The 20,832-nt window shown below is 43.1% G+C and overlaps 1 protein-coding gene across 2 annotated transcripts in view; it reads left to right on the top strand.

Annotated features, from left to right (window-relative positions):
• Positions 1-20,832, top strand: part of mreg (melanoregulin) — a 77,268-nt gene that overhangs the window by 20,853 nt on the left and 35,583 nt on the right. For both annotated transcript variants that reach the window (XM_031892665.1, XM_031892666.1), the window contains 3 exons: positions 2,018-2,159; positions 2,539-2,719; positions 2,832-2,958. The gene's annotated coding sequence lies outside the window, so the exon portion shown is untranslated. The remainder of the gene's footprint in view (positions 1-2,017; positions 2,160-2,538; positions 2,720-2,831; positions 2,959-20,832) is intronic.

The raw sequence follows: 20,832 nt of genomic DNA, 5'->3' as shown, positions 1-20,832 counted from the left end.
CCATATATTTTTGGAAAGTACACATCCCCCCGAATCTATAATGGGTAAACATTTCTTTTTGCTCCAAAGTACCAAGCTGTAAAGCTTTCCTAAGTTTGCAGATGTATATGACATTTAGAAAATCGCATAAAAATGTTGCAATTTGCCGCATTTATCTCACAATTTCTTGATAAAGATCAGATAAAGGCAAATCACCCCAAATAGGAACACCTATGGTCTACTGAACAGTTTGATGCCCAATATGCATAGATATACCAAAGTCTGCGGTATGTACTGAACCCAAAATGAAAATAGCGCATGAGGATTTCTCGCCTGCCAGCACACAGAGCCCCCTGTCAGTGTATTATGTGCCAAAACTTCCCCTAACTATACAGTGACCCCCACAAAACCATATATTTTTGGAAAGTACACATTCTGACAAATCCAACAAGGGTAAAGAGTCCTTTCTACACCAAAGTACCAATCTGCAGAGCTTTCCTAAAGTTATTGGTTTTTATGACATTTCAGAAAATCACCTAAAAATGTTGCAATTTGCGCAATTTATCTCACACAATTTCTTGTGTACAAAGGCAAGTCACCCAAATAGGAACACCAGAGGTCTACTGAACAGTTTGATGCCCAATATGCATAGATATACCAAACTCTGTGGTATGTACTGACCCCAAAATGAAAATAGCGCATAAGGATTTCTCGCCTGCCAGCTCAGCTTTTGCACACAGAGCCCCCTGTCAGTGTATTATGTGCAGTAACCCCCCTAACTATACAGAGACCCCCACAAAACCATATATTTGTGGAAAGTACACATTCTGACAAATCCAACAAGGGTAAAGAGTCCTTTCTACACCAAAGTACCAATCTGCAGAGCTTTCCTAAAGTTATTGGTTTTTATGACATTTCAGAAAATCGCCTAAAAATGTTGCAATTTGCCGCATTTATCTCACACAATTTCTTGCGTACAAAGGCAAGTCACCCCAATTAGGAACACCAGAGGTCTACTGAACAGTTTGATGCCCAATATGCATAGATATACCAAAGTCTGCGGTATGTACTGACCCCAAAACGAAAATAGTGCATATGGATTTCTCGCCTGCCAACTCAGCTTTTGCACACAGAGCCCCCTGTCAGCGTATTATGTGCAGTAACCCCCCCTAACTATACACAGACCCCCAGAAAACCATAAATTTTTGGAAAGTACACATTCTAAAGAATTCAAAATAGGTAAAGTTATTTTTGTACACCAAAGTTACACCTGGCAAAGCTACGCTAAAAACAGATTAGGAACACATATACAGGGATAAAAATGCAATAAAACCACAAAAATTGTGCAAATCAGTGAAACAACAAAATAAGTCACATGACAGTGTAATTAGTGTTTAGAATATCTGATCCAATAGTCTCGCTGTCAAAATAAACAGTTTTTAGGTAAAAGAAACTAAAAACAAAGTGGTAAAATGAAAAAAAAAAAAAAAGTGTTTGTGTATACATGTGTGTACATGTGTAAAAGTTGTGTGACAGTGTGTAAGTGTGTATATGAGTGTAAATAAGCTCCTCGGCGAGATAGGAAGCAGGAAGCAGCAGACGCGATGCGATCGCGTCTGCTGCTTCCTGGAGGGTCCTGCGACACATTGGTTTGCAGGACCCTGATGACAGCCCTCCTGGCATGTTGCCCAGGGGGGCTGTCATCGATAGAAACTCTTTGCAGCGGCGGCACATGCTGCCGCTGCAGAGAGAAGACCTTAAATGCCAACGACGTAAGGGACACGTCGTTGGCGTTTAAGGCCTTTTACTGCCAGCACGTATGCCATACGTGCTTGGCAGTAAAAGAGTTAAAGGGTTCCATTCTGCAGAGATGATATGCAGCCTGCAATTCCTACACTGCAAGGGGATTATCCATCGGTCAGTATAGACTTTTTTTTTTATTTCTATAACATTCTACAGCAGAAGCTATACACAGGTTGCTTTGCAAATCAGCAGCTCTTGTCTTAATTTTGTAATTTCTTTATTCTCTAAATTGCAGAGACCACGAACCCCAGAACATCTTACTTGACCATGAAGGCCATGTTAAAATGTCAGATTTCGGTCTGGCAAAACAGAACATCTTTCTAGATGATACCACCACTACTGGCTGGGCCGGAACCCTGAAATATATGGCCCCAGAGGTAAGCCATTAAAATACAGTAAATTTACAAGTGTAAGAGAATGTGTCCAGGACAATAGAATAGAATCTATAATCCAGCTAATGCCTGTTAAAGAGATAGTGGTTCCACTGTTACGCAAATAATTATTTACAGCCACATTTTGATTTATATGGGCTGTTGTTTTTTTAATCTGTGAACTTGGCACCTCTATGTTGTGCAAGGCATTATCTCTTTTTACCTGTGGCTGGTATACCCATACAGCTCTTACTGGTCACATGCATTACTCACTGCACTCCATACACTCAGTCGCCAGCTAAATCCTCTCAACTCTCTTGCTAATATTATCCCAGCAGACATTTTTAGAAGGTACCATTTCACAACTGTTTTCTTCCTTTTCAAGGTTCTAGATCACAGGGAATATACTGCAGCAGTAGACTGGTGGTCATTTGGCATCACTGTCTGCAAAATGGAAACTGGAGAGACCCCTTTTAATAACAACAATGAAAAGAAGCTCATTAAGTCCATCATCTCGGATGAGCCTGGGATACCTGACTGGCTAGATGATGATTTAACACATCTGGGTTGGTAGCAACAGTAGGATAGAAGTACTAAACATTCACAAATATACACTGTTTTTGTCCTCCATTTCTGTTAAGTTGCTGGAATTCAAATAATTGTCCATTGATCCATTAGCTACTCAAAAAGAATCCGAAGCAACGCCTTGGCTGCGAAAAGATATCAAGTGGCAGCCATTTTATGAATCCATCGATTGGGTGTAACTGGAGGAGGAAAGATTACAACCTCCATTCTACCAAGAACAGTAAGTACATGGTTGGGGAATACAAATCAGGCCAAGGGTTTTTTCCCTATTTGGGGCAAATTGGCAGCAGCTTCAGATGGGGATTTTTAATCTTCTCCTTAGTTGAAGTTAAATGAGCATAGTGTAGGACTTCATAGACATGTGCATTTTAAGCCACTTGTGTTGTCCTTGTTATTGTCCTGTTTGTCATGTTTTGTGTTACAAGTGAGTTGGCATTTCACTAAGGGGACCCAATGGCAAATTATTCACATGGAATATCCCCTGGGGCGTGTGAATTGCCAGTAACAAGGTTTAAGCCTTGAAGTGGTGTTACTGCTCACAGGTATAAACGTGCTAATTCAACCAATGGTGAGACTGAGTGAAGTAGTGTTTCATTGGCACAATTTATTTGTCTTTGTTGAGGACCAGCTTTTTTAGGTTCAAATTATACCATTTGCATATACCATTATACCATACTGTTATACTGACATACAAACTAGTCACACCAACACACAACTTCTACACCTCCCCATCAATTAGTAATCTCCTTTTTTCTCATTGGGACATGTAATGTGTTGTCAGGTGTTAAAACCAACCCATAAAATAACTTCATTTAAAAACAAAGAACTGAATAAATATCAACAAAATAAATTGTGAATCCAGATTATGACATAATGCAAATTTATTTAAACACGAAGTCATGATAATATTGAATATTGATCTTTCATTGAGAACAACAGAGGTTGAGGCGGTCTTACAACACTAAATAAGAGCCATGATGATAAGCGTTGTTCTATGCAGTGGTCCCCAACCAGTAGCTCGGGAGTAAAATGTGTGGCCTCTAGGGATGAGCGAAAAAATTCGTCAGCGTCAGTTTCGCGGCGAACTTCTGCGTTTCGCCGCCGGCGAAATGTTTCGCGAAACGGCAGCAAAAATTCGCCGCGCGGCAAAATTTTTTGTCGCGCGCGGCCAAATTTGGTCGTGCGCGAGCAATTTTTGCCGCGAGCGCCCAATTTTAGTCGCGTGTGGGCAATTTTTGATGTGTGCGCCGATTTTTCCGCTGTGCGACAAAAAAAAAACGCGCAACAAACGGAAACGTCATTTTAGCCTTGCCCATTTCTTCCACATCAGCCAATTAGATTGGAGCCCTCCCACTGTCCATATAAGGAGGTGCAGAGGCGGCCATTACTCAGTGCGTTTTTGGTAGTGGATAGAGTAGGAGCTGAGGTGTGAGAGGTGTTGTCTGTTAGGTAGGATTTGTTAGAGCTTTCTGTGAGTCAGTGCAAGTGGAAGTTGTGGATTTCAGTTCACTGCTTTCCCTCTTCTGCTTGCCTGTTCCCCTGTGAGACCCAAGAGCCCTTGTTAGGGCTACGTTTGTCTGTCTTTGTTTGTGTGTGTGTATCCCTTGTGGGTGCACACTTCTGGGGTTTAGTCTTTTATTTATTTATCCCTACCTTCCCCCAAATATCCAACCCCCCCTATTTTTTTTTCTTTTTTAGTTGGTCCAGTATGACGGGCCGTGGGAGAGGGAGGAAGGGTGGGATGGGAGGCAAGGGTGGTGAGGGTGGGAAGAAGGGTGGTGTGGGTGGTGAGGGTGGGAGGAAGGGAGGTGTGGGTGGTGAGGGTGGGGTGGGAGGCAAGGGTGGTTTAGGTGGGAGAAGCCATGGTGCTGGCTGTGGGCAAGAGCCCAGCACACGTGCTATGCCCAGTCTGGGCAATATAGGGCAGCAGCCACAGCAGCAGTCACAGCAGCAGCAGCAGCTGCAACAGCAGCAGGTGGCAGGTCGCAGTGGGGCAACTGGCAGTCGCAAGACTTAGCCAGATTTCTTTGCCACCACTTCGCAGCAGTCGCAGCAGGCAGAGGCAGTTATGGACTGGCTCACCCAGGCTACCTCGTCTGCTGCAGACTCTAGTGAGCAGCAGGAGGTGGCATCACCTGCTAGCTCAGTGATAAGGGGCATGCTATCCCCCTTATTATTTGATCCTGAGGTGGACTTCAGCCCAGACACCCAGGATCTTTTTGATGATCAGACAGGTATGGGGGGGGCATTCCTGTCTGATGAGGAGGAGGTGTATGTGGCACAGCACACCACATCAGCTGTAGGGGATGTTGGGCAGGGTCCCCTAATGGCAGGGCAGCAGGCTGATGAGCCAGATGTGGATGTGGATGCAGGGTCTGATCTGGGGGAGGATGTTGAGGATGATGGGGACAGATCCTGGGTGCCGGCTCAGGAGGATAACAGCAGCAGTTCAGAGGGGGAGCTGTGTGTTGTTGTTAGTGATGCTGATGAAGAGCCGGCCCCAAAGAAGCAGAAGACCCCACCAACCACTGCTAGGGGGGGTAGGCAACAGGGCAGCACTGCACCTGGGTCCACAGGCTCTGGGCGTATGGGCAGGGACCTTCAGCCTTCAGGTCCCCAGCCCTCCACAGCAGGCAAGGTGGTGGCCCGCACTTCAGCAGTGTGGGCATTTTTTACGTGCCAGAGTCAGGACCCGTCAGTAGCAGTCTGTCACCTTTGCCGACAGAAAGTACGTAGGGGGCAGACAGGGTCACATATGGGAACATCAGCATTAAGTTCCCATATGAAACGTCATCACAGGATGACGTGGGAGCAGCACCAAAGTGGCAGGGCACCGGGTGGCAGCGGTGCTTCCTGTCCACCTCCTCCCATTCCCCAGGGAACAGGTGCTAGCTCCCCAATCCCTGTAGCAAGGGAAGAGGATTCTGAGGCTCACAGTAGGAGGCGGCCACTGTGCAGCTCTGCCTCTTCTGCAGCCCCCTCTGTCTCCTCCTCCTCCTTATTGCCATCTGCACAGCCCCTGTCCCGGCAGGTCTCCCTCCCCCAGTTCCTTGGCCGCAAGGCACCTCTTTCCTCCAGTGCAGAGGCTCAATGCCTGCCTGGCAAAACTTCTGGCAGTGCAGCTGCTGCCCTATCAGCTGGTTGATGCAGCCCCCTTCCGTCAGCTGATGGCCTGCGCTGCCCCTAACTGGCGGATCCCCAGCCGCCATTATTTTGCCAGGAAGGCCGTCCCTGCCCTCCACCAGCAGGTGGTGGATAATGTGTCCCTGTCCCTCGACTATGCTGTTGGGGGCAGGGTGCACTGCACCACAGACACCTGGACCAGCAGGCATGGGCAGGGGCGATACATTTCCTATACGGCCCACTGGGTCACCCTCATGAGTGCTGGGGAGGGTGCAGGCAGCAGGACTCCCCTCAGGCTAGAGGTGCCTCCCCGTGGGGTAAAGGGCAAACCCCACATGGCCACTTCCTTCTCCTCCTCCACTATGGATGAGCCACCCCTGAAGCGTCCCCGCACTTATGCTTCAGTGCAGTACAAGCGCTGCCAGGCTGTGCTGCAACTCCTCTGCCTTGGAGAGAGGAGTCATACTGCACCTGAGCTCCATGCCGCCTTCCAAACTCAGGTGCAGCGGTGGTTCACTCCCCGCCAGCTCCAAGCAGGGAATGTTGTGTGCGACAATGGTCGCAACCTGCTGGCCGCCCTCCATCTAGGCCGTCTGACCCACGTGCCTTGCTTCGCACATGTTCTCAACCTTGTGGTTCAGCACTTCCTGAAGAGCTACACAGGGTTGGGAGTTGTGCTGGAGAAGGCACGTAGGGTATGCGGCCACTTCCGCAGGTCCCCCACCGCCAGCGCGTCTTTGTCACGGATGCAGCGGCAACATAGTTTGCCACCCCACCGGCTGATCTGTGACCTGCCGACGCGCTGGAATTCTACCCTGCACATGGTGGAGCGCCTTGTAGAGCAGCGCTGGGCGGTCAGCAACTACCTGCTGGAGCACAGTGCCAGGGGTACTCAGGGGGCAAATTTGGGCTATTTTAGTACAGAGCAGTGGCAGCAGATGAGGCAGCTCTGCCGAGTACTTGCCCCCTTTGAGCAAGCCACACGCTTTGTTAGCAGGTACAATGCGTGTGTGAGCGACATTATACCCCTGGTTTTCCTCCTCAAGCGCACGTTGGATGGCCTGCTAGAGGAGGGTGACGTGCCTGAGGAGGAGGAGTGCAGGCCCCGTAGGCAGGTGGAAGGGGCTGCGAGGCATGATGAGGAGGACATGCCTAATGAGGAGGATGAAGGAGAGGAGGACTGGGTGCCTGCTGAGCAGGGGGAGCAGGGCCCACGCCACCCTACCACCCCAGCTGTTGTCCGCGGCTGGGAAGACACAGAGCAGGGGGAGGAGGCAGGAGATGACCTCTTCTACATGGCTGCCCATATGCAGACATGCCTCCGGAGTGATTCCCGGATCTGCGCCATTAAAGACCGGGAGGATTACTGGGTGGCTACAATGATTGACCCACGGTACAAGGAAAAGATGGCGCAGTTCCTTGTACCCAGCCAGAGAGAGAGGAGGGTGGGTCAATTGAAAAGGGCTCTGTGCGCCAAGCTGATGGAGGCCTTCCCCCTGCCTGACACTCAGGCCTCCACTACTCCACACATCCAGCAGAGACAGGAGTCTAGCAGCAGCAGCAGCAGCACAGCTAGAGGTGGTGGGAATCTAATGGATGTGTGGAGAAGCTTCTTCGAGCCTCGCCAGGCAGCAGCAGGCCTGGTTAGCACCCAAAGTCACCACCAACAACGGCTGGATAATATGGTGGCTGACTACATGGGGTCTGTGAGTGTGCAGGACGCCATGCACACTGATGATGACCCCATGAATTTTTGGGTGTCGAGGCTCGACCAGTGGCCAGAACTGGCACAATACGCTCTGGAGGTGCTGGCTTGCCCCCCTGCCAGTGTCCTGTCAGAGCGTGTCTTCAGTGCCGCAGGTGGGGTTGTCACGGAGAAGCGGACACGCCTATCCACTGGCAGCGTGGATAGGCTATCATTTATTAAAATGAATGAGGCATGGATAAGCGGGGATATCCATGTGCCCATTGCTGACATCAGGGACTAGCCTCCTCTCCTTCCTCCTCTCCTCCCAGATGTACCCTCCTCTCTCAATTGCTGCCTTATACTCCCCTAATAATTTAGCTGCTGCTGCTGCCACTATATCATCTCATATCATATTCTAATTTGTGGCCTATCAAGGGTCCTTACAATGTTGCTACTCTTTCTTAAATTCTAATTTCTTCTAATTTGGGGTCTGAAACGGCTCCTAATTATATTGTGGCTACTCCTGCAAAATATCATCTACTTTGGGGCTGGAAATGGCTCCTAATTATATTGTGGCTACTCCTACAAAATATTATCTACTTTGGGGCTGGAAATGGCTCCTAATTATAGCGTTGCTACTTCTGCTAAAATATGGACCAATGTCTTCTAATTTGTGGTCTGTTGTTTTCTAATAACCTGCTGCTGCCACAGTATCATCTAATTTCTTCTAATTATGGCCTATACTGGCTACTTGCAATGTTGCTACTTCGGCAAAATATCATCTACTATGGGGCCGGAAATGGCTCCTAATTATACCGTTGCGACTTCTGCTAAAATATGGACCAATGTCTTCTAATTTGTGGTCTGTTGTTTTCTAATAACCTGCTGCTGCTGCCACAGTATCGTCTAATTTCTTCTAATTATGGCCTATCAAGGCTACTTGCAATGTTGCTACTTCGGCAAAATATCATCTACTATGGGGCTGGAAATGGCTCCTAATTATACCGTTGCGACTTCTGCTAAAATATGGACCAATGTCTTCTAATTTGTGGTCTGTTGTTTTCTAATAACCTGCTGCTGCTGCTGCCACAGTATCATCTAATTTCTTCTAATTATGGCCTATACTGGCTACTTGCAATGTTGCTACTTCGGCAAAATATCATCTACTATGGGGCCAGAAATGGCTCCTAATTATACCGTTGCTACTTCTGCTAAAATATGGACCAATGTCTTCTAATTTGTGGTCTGTTGTTTTCTAATAACCTGCTGCTGCTGCCACAGTATCGTCTAATTTCTTCTAATTATGGCCTATCAAGGCTACTAGCAATGTTGCTACTTCAGCAAAATATCATCTACTATGGGGCTGGAAATGGCTCCTAATTATACCGTTGCGACTTCTGCTAAAATATGGACCAATGTCTTCTAATTTGTGGTCTGTTGTTTTCTAATAACCTGCTGCTGCTGCCACAGTATCGTCTAATTTCTTCTAATTATGGCCTATCAAGGCTACTAGCAATGTTGCTACTTCGGCAAAATATCATCTACTATGGGGCTGGAAATGGCTCCTAATTATATCGTTGCGACTTCTGCTAAAATATGGACCAATGTCTTCTAATTTGTGGTCTGTTGTTTTCTAATAACCTGCTGCTGCTGCCACAGTATCGTCTAATTTCTTCTAATTATGGCCTATACTGGCTACTAGCAATGTTGCTACTTCAGCAAAATATCATCTACTATGGGGCTGGAAATGGCTCCTAATTATACCGTTGCGACTTCTGCTAAAATATGGACCAATGTCTTCTAATTTGTGGTCTGTTGTTTTCTAATAACCTGCTGCTGCTGCCACAGTATCGTCTAATTTCTTCTAATTATGGCCTATCAAGGCTACTAGCAATGTTGCTACTTCGGCAAAATATTATCTACTATGGGGCTGGAAATGTCTCCTAATTATATTGTTGCGACTTCTGCTAAAATATGGACCAATGTCTTCTAATTTGTGGTCTGTTGTTTTCTAATAACCTGCTGCTGCTGCCACAGTATCGTCTAATTTCTTCTAATTATGGCCTATCAAGGCTACTAGCAATGTTGCTACTTCGGCAAAATATCATCTACTTTGGGGGCGGAAATGGCTCCTAATTATACCGTTGCAACTTCTGCTAAAATATGGACCAATGTCTTCTAATTTGTGGTCTGTTGTTTTCTAATAACCTGCTGCTGCTGCCACAGTATCGTCTAATTTCTTCTAATTATGGCCTATCAAGGCTACTAGCAATGTTGCTACTTCGGCAAAATATCATCTACTATGGGGCTGGAAATGGCTCCTAATTATATTGTTGCGACTTCTGCTAAAATATGGACCAATGTCTTCTAATTTGTGGTCTGTTGTTTTCTAATAACCTGCTGCTGCTGCTTGGTTGGTTTGAACCAAGATCAGCTGCTGGCGATAATTGCCATTTGAATTCTTAACTTGTGCTGAGGTAAACATCGTTGGTCTGTAGGCACAAGAATTTTCCGTGCTGCAATTTGCGCCGTCTGATCCCAAAAGCCTGTGCTGAGGTAAAACAGTGATGGTATATAGGCACAAGGTTTTAACCAAGATCAGCTGCTGGCGATAATTGCCATTTGATTTGAAAAGTGAGAGATCTATGCTGTTGTAATGGGAAGATCTTTTATTAGAGAACCGCCGTGGCATTGAAAAACTTATGCCGAGGTAAAAATCAGTGGTATGTAGGCAAAAAGCTTCAATTCCTAATATTTAATTTTATGTAAGCTCTAATTGGTAATTTAGTTTGGTCATTGGATGCTTTTGATTTTTACGGAGGAGGTGGGGGAGTTTGATGCATTGGTAAACTCCCTTCCCCCTCCTCCCCTTTTCGAATGTAGAAGCATTGTATTGCCAACTGCCTGTGCTGAGGTAAAAACGTTGGTATGAAAGCACAAGGCATAAAGTGATGATATTGTCTCTGCCTTCTAGGTGTTTAGTGATAACTGCTGTCGATCATTTTATAGGTGCTCAGTAACAGGCTGAGATTGACCATTGCGGCAGGAGTAACTGTACATTGAAACTTATTTAGTCCCTAGTGGACAATTATATGTGGAACATTTTGAAGCTAAGTAATTGCAATATTGATTGATGATGGCAAATAAATAAATAAATAAACAAACAATTAAAAAAAGAAATCAAATAAATAAATAATGAAAATAATTTACTTCACACAAGTTTATTATAAATAAGGATATATTTGGTGACATCTATAGAAATACATTTATAATACAATAATAATACAATAATTTACAATCCTTATGTTTTCATTCAGGGTGACCCCATTACTTCTAGTTTGGGGGGTGTAAGATTGGCAGCAGTTTCAGTTTCCCCATAAAAGTCAATGGGTGAAGTTTGGCTGTTGTTGACTTTAAGTCATTCAACAAATGTTGCTGTGTAATTCGGGGTGACCCCATGATTATGTTATTCAAGTTTGGGGGGTGTAGCTTCAAAGCTGTAAGAGTGGCACTAGTTTGAAAATCTTCCCTGTCAAAGTCAATGGGAAAATTGGGGGGTTCAGAGGGGCGCCACAAAAAGACGAGGGCGGGATCGCTTAGAAAAGCACAAGCAACCTGGTCCGCTATAGGGTGAGGAAGTGTGTGGAGTTTGGGTGTTGTACCCCTAAAACTGTAGGAGGAGTAGCGTTTAGAAAATGGGGGGCGCTAAGAATAAGAAGAAAAAGTGAAAGAATCAGCTGATGTCGAAGAACAACCCAACATAATAATAAAGTTCCTGCTGCTGCTGCCGCAATATCATCAAATTTCGTCTGGTTTGGGGTCTGTTAAGGCTCCTAATAATGTACTTGTATTGAAGGCTTGCATTTCATTATAATTAATTGAATTATTTAATGGAGGTGCAAGCCAAAAAAGCATAATGGTTCTGAGGCTCATTCAATACAATAGCAGAATAGTCAAAATTGTCACTTACGTGTCAAACTAGAGGCCTGTGCGTAAAAATTCACACGTGCACGTCAAAATATATGCTTGCGCGACCAAATGTACACCTACACGACGAAATATACGCTTGCGCGAACAAATGTACGTTTCGCGACGAAATATTCGTGCGCGCGACAAGCCCGGAGCGCGAAGAATTCAACACTCGCACGGTAATTTGCGCGCATGTGCGTTACGCGGCGCGCGCGTCAATAGGGTGTGTCCCTAGTATAAATACCTGGTGCCCTGCTCTGTGACCAGTAGGACTGGAAAACTTTGCAAGGCGTGGACATGGCTGGACCTGGGAACATGAATGAGGCGCAGCTGCGGTACTTTATATCCTTCCTGCACCGGGAGGGATATGACAATATCCCAGCAGGGACTCCTGGGATCCAATCCCTCCGCAGGGGGATTATTAGGAGACTGCGGCGGCGCCTCAGACGGGATCACCAGGTCAATCTTAGTGTCCACGTCTTGCAGCGTTTGTGGAGTGACGTCAAAAGACGTCACACAGAGCTTGTGGAAGAGCTGAGGGGAGAAGTGGAAGGTAGATTTTATTAAAAATTAATATAAAGATTTTTCTTCTAAATTACCACTCACTTGTTTCCTATTTAATTTGCTATTTTTGCCATAATTGCAGATTATTTAAATAGAGATTATCTCTTAATGGTGTTTCCCATCCCATAACTGCCATACTTATAGAGGCCCTACCCTATACCTGCCATGCTTATAGATACCCTGCCCCATACCTTCTGTAAGGTTTGGACCCACACATACACAGAGGCTTTTGCTATAGGCTTTATTTTACAAACTGTTAGGCTGCCAGCTCTGCTCACATGGCTATGACACCATAATGGCTCACATGACTGTCATACCATAGTGACTATGATACTATCTGGTTTGCTGGAAAGGGCGCCCTCTAATGTCAGCAGTGTTGCATAGCACTAAACATTAACAAAACATAACAAACATCTTAAAACAGGGTTGCTGTTGAACACTACACCTGCCATGCTTATAGATGCCCTGCCCCATACCTGCCATGCTTATAGATGTCCTGCCCCATACGTGCCATGCTTATAGATGCCCTGCCCCATACCTGCCATGCTTATAGATAATGGTTTTCCTGTAGTTACATGACACATCTCAGCCTGTATCATTTGTTCGGTACAAAAGCAAGTGCTGTTTTTCTCAAACTGAAATTCTTTCATTGACAGACGAATGGCTACAGGTGGAGCAGGGTGATAATGGGGCAGAGGCAGAGGCAGAGGCAGAGGCATCACCGGCTCCTGCACAGGATCCCCAGCTTGCCAATGATCAGGCAGAGCCAGCACCTCCAGCAGCACCACCAGCAGCGCCAGAAGCACCCCCAGGAGCACGGGATGCTGCCTCCCAAACAGGGGGGCCAAATTTATTTTTGGACCTCCTACAAGAGGTCCGCCAGGAGGTGGCCCTTATGAGACTCCACTCTTTGGGCTGCTGCTGAGGGAGAATGGCATAGCAATTGCATAGCAATAGAATGTAGTTGCCCCGAGTTTCTTAGCACAAGCATATCCCTTTGTGAGCAGTTTGGTTACTGCTGATTTCCACACATCAACCAATCAACGCACCAGAGGTCACCCCTTTAGATTAGAGAAACGGAGCTTCCATTTGAAGCAGCGTAGGTGGTTTTTCACGGTGAGGGCAGTGAGGTTGGGGAATGCCCTTCCTAGAGATGTGGTAATGGCAGATTCTGTTAATGCCTTTAAGAGGGGCCTGGATGAGTTCTTGAACAATCAGAATATCCAAGGCTATTGTGATACTAATATCTACAGTTAGTATTAGTGGTTGTATATATAGTTTATGTATGTGAGTGTATAAATTGGTAGGTGTGGGTTGTGTGTGCTGGGTTTACTTGGATGGGTTGAACTTGATGGACTCTGGTCTTTTTTAACTCTATGTAACTATGTAAGCTCAAATATTGGTGCTACTCCTAGGGCAGAGATTGTAATCAAGTCATTCTACTATACAGTATGTAACAAGTAGTATATACACAGCCAAAACGTCAACTTGACAGGTGGGCGGAGCTATGACGAAGACCGGTTAGCCCCGCCCACTGCGCATTATGGCCCCGCCCACTGCGCGGTGGCCATTTTGAGCCGCCATTTGGCCCCGCCCACTGCGCATTATGACCCCGCCCACTGCGCAGCGGCCATTTTGAGTCGCCATTTTGAGTAATACCCATAATGCCCCTGTGTTATGCTCCACCCATTGCGCAGCATTGCCCCTCCCACTGCGCAGCAGCCATTTTATGATAATGGTCCGCCATTTTGGGTGTTACCCACAATACCACGCGTTGGTAAGTTGGCGCCATTTTTTGAAATGGCAGCCCTCCCATACATGGTGCCTGTGTGAGCGCCACCATGTGGTTATAAAATGGTAATGCATTATAGATACATAATAACAAGAATATAAACCTCTATGTTAGCGGTACCTAGCGGTTATGATTAATATTACAGGATGATATCGAAGGCATGCCCAGACAAGTATTTTTGGAAATGGTACCGTGTCCGGACATGTTTTATAGCTGATTCCAACATGTCCAGGCTTGTTAGCGTGCTTTCATAGACATGCGCAGTCTTGTTTATGAAAGACCGCTTCAAGATTTATAGTTGCATACAGGAAAGTTTGTAGAAAAAACACACAGACTCACAGTTTTAAATTGACATAAATTATTTTTTTATTTAAGGAAGACAAAACATGAACATTTACCTTTACCATTAGAACATAGTAAATTCAGTAAAACATAACATTAATGCATTTTTAATTGTTGATATAATAAATATACAATCATATGAAAAGGTAAATACAATATCATACAATCAGAAAAATATACAATTATTAACATGTTTAAAAATTCAACCAATCAATAGATTGTATCAGAGCCCCAGAACGTTTTCTGGGTAATAAGTATCTGTTGGGCGTTATTGATTCAGTGGTACTTAAAGCTATATTACGTCTTACAGGGTGTTTAAAAGGCACCGGTGACTTATAGGTGTCTATAGATACATTTGCTGAATCAGACATTGTTTTTAATTGATTTAGATATTCTCTATGCAAACTATTCCCAACAACTGACGATGGTATATTCAACTGGGCTAGAATCTGTAGAAAAGTGGTCCAGCCATGAGGCATTTTACGTGCAGCAACATAATGGCTTTGGGTAACACAACGAACTAAATCCAGTATATTTGACCCTGGTATAGTAACGCTTTTATAAACAAGTTCCCCTTTTTCATTCCAATCCACAGTATGTTTAGACTGCGACATTTTACTGAGTAGCAATTCAGCATTTTTCCTAAAGCGGGGATTCACATTATTAATAACCTCCTGGGTCATAGCATCAGTTGTGCTAGATATATCAGCATTTCTAGGGTGATCTTGAGTTGTAGCTGTTGTAGATTCTCTAGGAGGCATTAAAAGTGTTAAACTTAGCTTTTCTCTCTCGTTCTGTTTAGCATGTACCAAGTACTTTTGTAAAATTGATGTATATCTATATACCTTTTCACCATCATTTAAATCTTTTCTTTGAAGAATATCAGCAATTTCAACATCGAGTTGGCTGGTAATAGACGATTGTTTATGTAAATTTCGCTCAGAGTTTTGCTGTAAACGGTCTAAATCCTGTTTAGGAACTAGGTACATTTTCTCAGCATGCTCCATTAGCGATTAGTAAAGAGCCCAGTTAGTAGCGGTAATGCAGCCGCCAGCAAAGGCCCTATGAAGCCCCCTGATTGCTTCACTAAGTGTCTCTTCTTAACAATGGAAGATTTTTTATTGCTTAGCGTTTTTATAATTTTACGCCACTTTTTAAGGACGCCAATCTGGTGTTTTGTTAATGGTATTTTCCCTTTAAGAGTGTTCAGTGCTATCTCACAAATGGTGGTGATCAAGTCATCTGATGCTGAACACAAAATTGCCTTTCTCTGATGAGGTGTAGCCATCATAAGAAGTTTTAAAGTTTGCCAATTGCGATGTATCCTCTTAGACATGTTAACAGAACATATAAAAACACATCTAATGACACGTCATTCTGAAATCACCTCTTTTTAGAGCCTTGCTTTTTAAAAATGTACACCAATGGCAGCTCAGGTGGAAAGAGACCAGCCCTTAATCTGTAATCTTCACGGGTTGTAGAGCGTAAATCTACAAGTAAATAGCCATAAGGTTTACTGGTGGCATCCTCAAAAGCCTCTAAAAAGAATTGCGATTTCCCAGGATACATTTGTCTAGCCAAAGTTGTAATCTGTAACTTATCCCTGGGGTTCTTAAATAGAACCATATATTTAGTATTTAAATTAATGGTTCTGCTTTTTTTACCTTGACAAAACACGTTTTGTACAAGGTACATGATGCTAAGATTTCTATGGTGTACGTACTTGGTGAATGCTTTCTCAATTTCAGAACTTTCGCTAGCAGCCTCCATGAGATCATCAACAACTGTTAAATTAATTTTATCAGATGGAAATAATACATCATCTGTAAAACTATTAGGTAAGCCTTCTATAAACTGTATATTGGGGAGTTTCTGCATCAATTCATCATAAAGCGACTGCCAACACGAATAAAACCAAATAATGTTATCAGGTTTATGCGATAATAGTGTATTAGCATTGTACAAAAGTTGTTTTACAAAAAAACTTTTTCCTGAATTAGATGGACCAGCTAATATACATGAAAAAGGGTGTTGCAACCTAGTGTCCATGTTTAGTAAAACCAAATGCTTCACTATTAAATCCGCCTGTCAGTCGTCTTTTATCATACACACACTTTTGTGTTTTCTGCAGGGGTCGGGTCTCTATCTGCCAAAGTTTTTTATTTCTAACAATACCGTTTTGACGAATCACAATCTTTTTTTGATAATCCGAATTTTGCGGATAGTCCAACACCAAATCCTTTAAACTATCAAAATTCATCAGCTGGATATTGCGGGCATTTAGGGTTATGCCTTTAACCTTTAATGACGTCTTACCCGTCGATAACTTATAGCCGTATGTTTTCGGCCCTGCAGATACAAATTCTGTAATGTAAGTATCAGGTGGTAACTCACTGGTTAGCTCCCCTAGATAGTCACCCAGAGGTGGGTTCCAATCACCAGGTTTGCTTACAAAAATAACAGAGTCAGTGTCATGATAAAGGCAACGCTCGTCCAATTTGTGCAAAAGATCGTACAACTCTAATCTAGCATATGCAGTTGTAAAACAGGCTATAAATATATTAGTGTTGCGTGAAAAAGTACCGCATTCCTTAGCATACTTCCAGTTAAGCATTACTGTGTCATCGTCTAGGAAATCTAGGGATGAAACCTCATACTGGGGTAAAAAGGCATATTTGAAAAGTACATCAGGATCAGTTATTATACATGTAGATGGCAAATTTGACTTTTGACCAAATTTCCCCCACAAAGAGTTCAGAAACAACTTTGCAATCTGTCTTTTTGCAGGGTTTTGCTCTATGTGTTCTTTACGCAGCAATACCCCTTCTTTTTCATAGTAATCGTCAATGTACTGTTGTTTTTTTTTCGCATCAGTACACCAACTGGGGTACCCTGAGGCTTCCTGCTTGTCACGGAGATGTACTTTTATATATTTCTCAAAAAGCTTATCAGTGGTGTTATCAAAGTGCCAGATTTCAAAAATCTCACCCAGTCTGTAGCCCATATCTAATGCCTTTTGAATTTCAATTGTGCACCATGTACCTGTTAAAGAACGATCCTCTCTGTTGTGTGAGCACGGCATCGTTTGGCATATACTGGCACATGTGCGACACAATGGAAACATTAGTTTTCCGTTCATTTTTACAGGGAGCACAGGAAAAAATAAGTCTTTAGGAGGATAGACTTTTACTTTAGCAATGCCAAAGTAATTATCAAAAGACTTAAAATTTTCACAAATAATTTTAGGGTGTCCCTTAGGATATTTTTTTGTTTTGTTCACAAAGGGATACAAACTTGTGAAATCATAATAGTGTATCTGCTCACCTGGTGCCGTTTTGTGGTACATCTTAATAGCATTTGTACGACCACCATAAAGGGCATCACGGGGCTGCAGTGGCTGAGGAAGGTTTTTTTCTAAAAGGAATGTCTTTAGATCAATGTCAGATTCTACCTGTGTATTCCAATCATGCTCCCACATCTCCCGGACCTCAAACCCCGCCGACTTTAGGTGGTGAATTTTGATTTGAGTTTTATGATTCAGTTGACCAAAAGTGGTTCCAGTTACTCTGTTAAAATCCTTTCCAGAGTAGCAAATATCACAGCCGTGATAAAAGCAGCCCTGGAATTCAAAAGCTACATGTTTACCGTTAATAAATGCATAGCCATCCAAGAAGTAATTGCCTACAGCTTTTTCACCACCATGTAAAGCATGCTGAATAGAAATGCCCTCTTTGTGAGCTGTGTACATCAGCCATTGTATTGCTGGTGTGGAGAAACGCTTCTGATTTTTGTTGTAGTTGTCAGGTGGTAAAATGGCAATGGTGTTTTTAGGTAAAAACTTTAATCTGTACATGGCCATACATACTGACGCCAGCGTAGTATATTCAAAAGGGTCAACTTCATATGTAATTTCAGTTGGCTCTACATTCTCATTTGAACTATATTTTGTCACTGTTTTTGTTGTCATCTCAATTACGCTATCTCTATAGCAGGCACAGGCCTGTTTCAGGATTTTAACATCCTGAATGCAGTACTTTTTAAGCTCGTATTGAAAATCAAACACATTGTTTTGGTTTGCTTCATACCAGGCTATAAAGTCAGCCTGTTCATCGGGCATCATATATTCATAACCATAAAATTCTTTGGATGGCATGGCACCTATATAATTTTGATTTTCTGCGGTATTAAAGAAATGAGGAAAAAAACCTTTACAATCCTGGAAACCTAATGCTTTAGGCAATTTACTGAGCTTCATTGGTAGGAAATTAAGAGAGTCTATAAACCTGATGCCTAAGTCAGTTACAGTTACACACAACAGTTTACCACCCTGAGTCAACAAATCTATTTTAATGTGCTCTTTCACCAATTGCTGTACCACGAAATATGAATCATACCGACCGGCATTATGAGCTGTGAATGTAAAACCACTAAATTTTTTATCTATGAATGTGGTGACAAAATCACTCAGACATGTGGGCCCTTGAAACTCCCAATACTCATCACCGTTAAGCGGTAGAGCATATATATAATTTGGGATATGAACGCCTGTTTCCTGCATGCATTCAAAATCATAAAAAATATATTTTTCTACAGCCTCAGCCTCAGGCTTGATTCGTCTCATGTAGCAGACATGACCATCATAGGTCTCTATGTTTGCGTAACAAACATTACATTTGAGACCCGGACATTTTGTGTGTTTTTCTCTAATGACATAATTACCGCATGAATCACAAAATATTTTAAGCCTACACTTTATTTTTCCTGCTGAGGCTAGACTTTTGTGTTGTTTTAAGCACTCTTTTGAACGACAAAATGTGCGACAACTGGGGCATCGGGGTATTTCAGATAATACCTCAGTGCAATCACGTCTAAGACACGATTTACAAAAGTAATGACAGGAGTGTTCATTTTTATGGTGGAATGGTGTGTGACAGTAGTCGCAAAAATGTTCATAGCCTAGGAATGCACTCATTTTTTTTAATTCCATAGTAGTGCTTACCCTCGTGGTATATAAAAATAACTTACTTAACTCTACAAGGCCCCGGTGTGTGGAAAACACGCCACTCTCCTTGGCTATGGTAGTATACCTTAATTGTAACATTGAGGTATTTTTCAAAAGCGGGTATATCACTAAAACTAACTAACTGGTCATCAGGTATTCCCAAGGCTTCATGAATTGCACGCGCTCTTTCCAACAATACAGAGTCTGCTGTGTCTTTTTCTGCTAAAATTGCACAAACACTACCAGCTAGACACAGGTTATTATTTTCATTGTTTAAGTCAAAAAGCCAGCGCCTTTTCTTAGCTATAATACGACTATAGGGTGTGGACCTCACACGCCTTCGAGATAACACTCCCCCAACTCTATTTTTGACAATCGACACGACTAGTCTTAATGTTCCATTTCCAAGAAGCTCAGCATTACTCTGTAATAATTTGGAAACATCATTCAAAAAGGATTCAGCATTTAAGCTGTCCTTGGATCTTTTGATAGAATACAAAGGATTGCTGAGGCCGTCACCATCAAGTCTCAACTGAATCAAATCATGATGCCCTATATCAGGCATCATACCATCTAATAAACCTTGGATAGCACCATGTACAGAATGAACAGCATCCTTAAATGATGGCATTTTCTCTAAATTTACAAATCTAAAATGTTCATAATATTCAAGAACATTAAATTTGTCGCGTGATTTTTGGAAACGATTAATATGTTCCAAATACACAGAATCTTCAAGGCCATTATTTTGGTCATGCGTTTCATTCTGTACAGATATTTCATTGGGTGTATTTGAAATGGCATTTTGATGGACCACTGGTGAGTATTGTATATGTGACTGCATTATTTCTTCGGCAGGTACGGTAGATGAACTACCAGGCATTACTGTATCGGGATTAACGTTGTGGTTTACAGTTGAGGCTATTCTAGATCCAGACACACTACAATAAGGTTTACAGTGCCGCCTTTTAACGGGGACTGTACGCCTTAATGATCTTAGTGTGTTTATAGCTTTTTTTACAGCCTTGGATCGATATTTTACATTTTTTTTGTGTTGTAGGTATCTAACACTTTTAGTTTTTAAACCTTTACCAATCATACATCTTAGACCACAACGAAACACATTGCTTACGGCATTGTATCTAGTTTTTAGTTTTGATGCCATTACAGACCTCATTCTCTCATTAGACATTGATAATAAACATTGAAATTCATTCAACACTGAATTAATAACGGACCTTAAACCCCAACAGACACTACACTGTGCTAAAAGCCATTTTACTGTGTCATGGGCATTATTGGTTGGTAATGGTGTAGGCACAAAAGAGTTGAGCAATGAGTGTGCATTATCGACAATAGTTTGTGGTAAACGTTCTACACCACGTCTAAATGCCTTATTCACATTGTAAAGTTTCTCACTCAATTCAGTAACTTTGGATAATAATTCATTCTCAGAGGGTAGGGCCAATAAGGCTGTAACATCTATTATTATATTCTTAATAGTACCCTGTAACTTGTGCCAAAAGTCAGTTTGGTGGGTGTACCATGTGTACCAGTTATGATTATTAAAGCTTTGCTTCTTAGCTGCTTTATTCAATAATGCCGTGTTAGTGTT

Source organism: Xenopus tropicalis, chromosome 9 (genome assembly GCF_000004195.4).
Source record: "Xenopus tropicalis strain Nigerian chromosome 9, UCB_Xtro_10.0, whole genome shotgun sequence".
In the NCBI taxonomy this organism is placed as follows: Eukaryota; Metazoa; Chordata; class Amphibia; order Anura; family Pipidae; genus Xenopus; species Xenopus tropicalis.
The sequence above is the reverse complement of the archived record's forward strand: the minus strand, read 5'-3'. Positions and strand labels throughout refer to the sequence as shown.